At 33.7% G+C, this 5,578-nt stretch overlaps 1 protein-coding gene and 1 long non-coding RNA gene across 3 annotated transcripts in view; both read right to left on the bottom strand.

Moving 5' to 3' along the window:
- Window positions 1-5,578, bottom strand: part of LOC109538991 — a 133,485-nt gene that overhangs the window by 98,317 nt on the left and 29,590 nt on the right. The gene's annotated exons all lie outside the window — the stretch shown is intronic.
- Window positions 2,840-5,564, bottom strand: LOC125502696. Of its 2 annotated transcripts, XR_007280478.1 has the most exons (3): window positions 5,358-5,564; window positions 3,869-3,927; window positions 2,840-3,044 (listed from the first exon to the last, which is right to left on the bottom strand). It is a non-coding gene; the product is annotated as an uncharacterized LOC125502696 (long non-coding RNA). The 2 variants fall into 2 exon arrangements; XR_007280477.1 differs by lacking the exon at window positions 3,869-3,927.

The raw sequence follows: 5,578 nt of genomic DNA, 5'->3' as shown, positions 1-5,578 counted from the left end.
TGCGATTAGTTCAGGGGAAATGCTACAGTAACATAGCAGAAGCTGAAAGAACTCACGCCAACAAAGGGCGAGGAGAGTCGTTCCAGGAAGATAGTGGACGGCAATAGATGTTCAGGTTCCAGGCACAGAGGAACAAGTATTGGACATAATCGAATCAGGACCTTCCAGGGGCACTCAGAGCACAATAACTGACACTTTCCCTAGCATCAAATAAATACCGAGGAAGGGCTACATTCGTACCACGTTTGTACGATACACACAGCTCCATGAGATACACATGGAGCAGGAGTTAATTAACTGAATACGAGAAGCTGCTTGATAAGAGTGGATAAAAAGGAGAATACACAGGCACTAGCTTGTTTAGAAATAACCATTCAAATGTTTGCTGTTGCATGGTTTATTTTTAAACACCGATTTTCGAGGTTATGAGAACAGGTTGACATTTCATCAACAAATCTTGTTGAATTGTTTATCCTTGTCTATCTTATTGTCAGTCTGTATAATTCCATGGTTACCGGAGTTTTAAGTAATTACGAAGCCACAGGTATTTGCGCAATGTTAATTAGGCAGATTACCCAGAAGAACATTGCTGCCGTATTTCTGATATAGTTTTTTGCAAATTTCTCAGTTTTTAATAACAATTAATTTATTTTACTATTTTTTATGTACTCCTATAACAGCGCCAGACAACACCTCCAGAGGAATGACGCCAATTTTGAATCACCCTGTATGTTGAACTTTCATTTCATTTGCTTATTGGAATTTCTCCGGAACGATCCCATTATGGACTTATAGACGTATTTCCATCAAGCTATTATTTTGAATATTAACTGGTTGGAACATATATTACATGCAAGGTTTTATAAAAACTTCTCTTTTAGGATCATGCAATACTTTTATGTCATATGTTGCAAACATTTTCTTCCCCATTCTCAATTGAAGCCAAATTAATGCGAATCAAGTGACAAACAAGAACCATTTTCCAAGTATAATTGCCTTATTTATGTTAACCAATTAGCTTGAGGACCTGACAACTTTTTTGCTCTGAACAAATGACTTTCGAGGCGTCTTTCCCGCGTCACTGCAATAAAAAGTGTTTCTAATCCTGGAAATAACAGCGTACCAAGTTTTAGCTATTCAATAAGAATACTGGAGATTACTTCAGAAATATTTTAAGCCTATTATTTCAGTCCCTCACGAGCACCGTTTCCTTTTCCTAAAAGGTTTGTATTTGATGCCCTGAATACTATATATTTCGCTTTTATCTTATTGAAGCCCCAGGCAACAATTTTCGTACAAGGAGTTTTACCTTTTGAAATGTTTATGCCTCATACTCTAAGCTATATTTTCTTTAGGGAATTAATTATTCTGTTGATAATGGGGGAATACGAGCGACTTAAAATAACATTTCAGAGATTAATTTATGAAAAAATAATTAGGTGTAGGACTTAAAGATCGTTGTCCCGTATTTTAAATTGAATCAGAATCTATTAGAGTCGTTTTGGAAAACTCAACGCTCAAAATAAGTGGAGGTCTCTATTTAATTAAATCGATCTTTCAAGCAATTAAGGCTAATCTTAATCTTCTTTAATATAATGTTTTACTTGGCAGGGAAAACATTTTGAATTACGAAAAACTTTTGAAAATGGAACCCTATTACTGGCTCTTGTGTTTTCCTTCAGAGCAGCAAAACACCGCCATTAAACTGGTCTCAGCTTTCTGCAGCTAAACATTTGTTTGATTAACAGCGTTTCTGTTTGCTGTTATAATCCCAAAATCCCGTTAAGATAAATCCAATGCCCCAGTTGTATAACGAATATAATACAAGAAGGCGGGATACATACATCCGAGTGCATGCCAATATTACTCAAAGTTATTTTTAAGAAATGCCTTTTGACGAACATCGAACTTTTTGATTCTTTCTAGTGTCTTTGGGCCTTTAAATTTATATGGATATAAAAGTCAGAAAAATAGGTTTCAATTGATTCTGCAGAGTTTACGGTATCAGGAAGACATTCTGACTATTTATTGCCAGTGAGATTTACTAAATAAATTAAAGCATAACTAATAATTTGTAAATTGAACGATTAATTAAATTTGTTCAGTGAAAGTAATGCACAATCTTTGCGAAACGTAGTTTGTGATTATATTATATCGGATAAGATAGCTATTAAATGTTTTCAAGCTTGCAAAAATATGATCACTAAAGAACGTAACGGTACCAGTGTTTTCAAAAAGTTAAATCAAATTTCCTTTTATCGTCCGACTATGATTTAAATAACTCTAATATTGCGATGGTATTTGAGATTGGGAAAATTGAATCCCCTACACTCAAAGCAAAAATTCTAACGGGCAAATAGAGTAACATATTTGCGGTCTGTACTGTTTCTGTTCTCAAACCAATACGTAAAATTCGGGAGGTATTTTCTTTGTAAAGCGCCCATTTCAAAAGCAGACAAGACGCATTAGGTTTAAAAAGATTGGTCGTTATTTTTTATTTAGGTTGACTGCGCGACATGTTTTTACTTTATGTAGTGCATTCATGAGTAAACAGTATTATAAAAGATGGCTGTTCTTGAGACGTCCTCTCAAACCAGCAAACATATTCATATTTACCATTACGAAAGGTCAACAAGTGAAACTTTAAAGAAAATCTAATTTTGTGTCGTATGTTTGCATTAGTCTATACAGTCATTGAGAGTTTTTGTATCGATTCCATATATCCAAAATTCTATGTTGATAGATTTAAATAAAATTTCGGCTGTTGCATGGATAGTTTGTCTACAAAGTTGTACTGTTGAGTTTCAATAAAACTGTTAACTAAAGAAAGTAATGCCAATAGTGCAACAAGATCTATTTATGAAGTTGTCAAAATGGAACATATAAAAACCCAACAACAATTTGTGAGGTATTTAACATTCTAGAGTTCGTTTTCGTTCTCCAAACGCCCTCCTCCAAGCCAACGTCAAAACTTTCATAACGTAGCAGCAGTATGCATCTTGGGACGGCACATTAGCAAACTCTGTAGCTGGTCCAAAGGTGTCCTTAAAATACATAAATTAAACTTATATAGTGCAAACATGTTTAATGTCATCAGAGCTTTACAGTCTCATATTAAAAACTTAGGTTTTTGCAAAAACGTTTGCACTGTAAAAATATTGCACAGTGCTAAAATCAACGAAAATTTGTATGCTGTATCAAATCGTTTGAAATGCAATTTCCCTTATTTCTCACGAGCGAAAGTAATTGGAGAACAAGGGCCGAATGTTGCTGCTCCTCTTTACGCAATTTTACATGTAATAATTTGAATAAAATGTACTGTTTAATTCTATTCTAAGACACTCTTTTGAGAAAACTGGTTTAGAAAAGCGCAATTCAAAATTAAATTATTATACAAAATAGCACCATTAAATTACAATTGCAAACGTGTTAAGTTGTTAAAAAAGTAAATAGTGATACGAATAGAGTAAACCTGGGAGAGGATAAGAAAGATAGAGTAAACTTAAAAGCCACTTAATCCAAGTATTAATTTTACCATAGGTGTACAGGGGTCGGTTTTTATGAAAAGCATGGTCGATATTTAATTTACGGTCTAGATACAAGTATGAAGGTTAGTTTCGATATAGCTGTCTAAAAGCTCTTTGCTTGTATTTGCTTTTATCATTTATTTCAATTTATCAATGTATGAATATATTATTATTTCCTTGAATCCCTGATATGAAAGTGAGGTCGCTATTGTGTTGGCGATACCACTTCATGTTGGTATTATTTTATACCCCGTACGGAATGGCATAACTTTCAATAAGTCTTTTTTTGGAGGAAATTATATCGGATTTTTACTGAGTCCTACTCCCTACTGTCTACTTACCTAAATTATGTAAAATGGAAATTGTTTTCCTTTTTGATTCGTAAAATTGCGTAGTCCACCTACGAAACAATTTCTAATATTTTGCTTGTTTACATTTGTCCGCAATACTGTTGCCCATAGGCAAAACCAGTTTCTACCAAATCGTGAGGCTTTTGGCAATGATATGAATATAAATGGGAACTTTAAACTTAGACCTACCTAAAACACCAACGWACTATTCCAAAATGTTTTTGTTAATCGATTATTAGGCGAGTAATTTTATAACTGAAAATTGCCACCAATCTGTGAGTTTAACCGTCCCTCTAAGATAATTTGATTATTAAAAATCGGAACGGAAAGAATTTACTGCAAAAGGGTACAAAACAATCCGTTGCTAATTTGAAACTTTTCCAAAATTACTGTCAGACAAATGGGTGAGGTTTTGAGGCTCGATTTGTTCCATCTTTACTTATCTCATTTTTAAATTAAAAATGCATCATAAAAAACATAATAAAAGCTGCCAAACAAAAAAAAAGAATGCTAAATCTAAATTCAACCTCTTTAAGAGTTACACTGTTAGCGAGAGTACGGCTCGCTTCATCGATATACTAAGCACATATTTATCGCAGAACATCAGATTGGTACCTAGATCACCACAGTAAGATCCTTTGTACTGATATTTGCAATGCACTTCTAATGTTTCCTTTCTATCGAATTTCGCTCATAGATTAATCCAGAAGAGAAATAGAAAGTTTACACATTTTTACTATTTTTGTAAATCAATCATTTAAATCGCGGTGTCAATAGCACATTTTATATCAAATATAAAGTTGCGGATAGTATTCATCTTAAATGTCTCTCCCATCGAGTTTCCCCTCTGCTCCGAAACGGTCTAATGATCTACTTACAGTCGAACTATTCATTTAGCCCATGTTTACTTTATGTTATTTTTTACAGTGAAATATGCCTATTTACGTCTGTAGGTTTTTCAGTCAACAGATGGTGGCAAAAAATATACACTATTTCTCATGGGCCAACGCTTCGACTATATTTAAGCCATCCTGAGGGCTCGAAAAAGGGAAACAGAGGGGTTTCAGCTTTAAATTCGGTGAAGTTGAACACAGTGTCGTCTTTGGAATATAAGCACAGTCATAACTTAAAATTACAATTAAACTTAACAGAAGATTAAAATTAAATCATGACGAACAAGGCATAAAATTAAAATATTTAACACCAATCACAAAAATATCAAATTTAGTCGATAAACTATTAAAATAGTCACGCGGTCAATTTTATAAAATAAATTGCTAAGTGCAGTAACATTTTGGTATACCGTAAACGATACAAAGTTAAACAAATCAGATCAAATTAACGTACGGTGACAAAGCGATGTTGTTTAATTAAAGATGCAAGTGTAAGAGCGCAATCAGCGACTGGTAATAGAAAGAACAATACTCGGTATCAGAAAGAGACGCAATCAACAAAGTCTGTTATTTACGTAATAACTTACCTATGAAGTTAGTGCCAAATTTACGCCAATTCCACAGAAAGTACAGTTTACCGTTAGAGGTACGAATATTTTTTGACTCGCTCGTTAGTATGTTATGAAAGATGTGAAGAATGTTTCGCTGATTATTTCACTCATCCATAGCAACGCCATAGGGCAAAAAAGGTATTAATAAACGGTAATTCGATAATTTTCAAAAAAACTTACAGCGATAATTTCACGTC

Source organism: Dendroctonus ponderosae, unplaced genomic scaffold (assembly GCF_020466585.1).
Source record: "Dendroctonus ponderosae isolate FM_Combo_2020 unplaced genomic scaffold, Dpon_F_20191213v2 Dpon_F_20191213_1, whole genome shotgun sequence".
NCBI classification, from domain to species: domain Eukaryota; kingdom Metazoa; phylum Arthropoda; class Insecta; order Coleoptera; family Curculionidae; genus Dendroctonus; species Dendroctonus ponderosae.
Note: the sequence above shows the minus strand (reverse complement) of the source record. Positions and strands in the feature narration are given on the sequence as shown.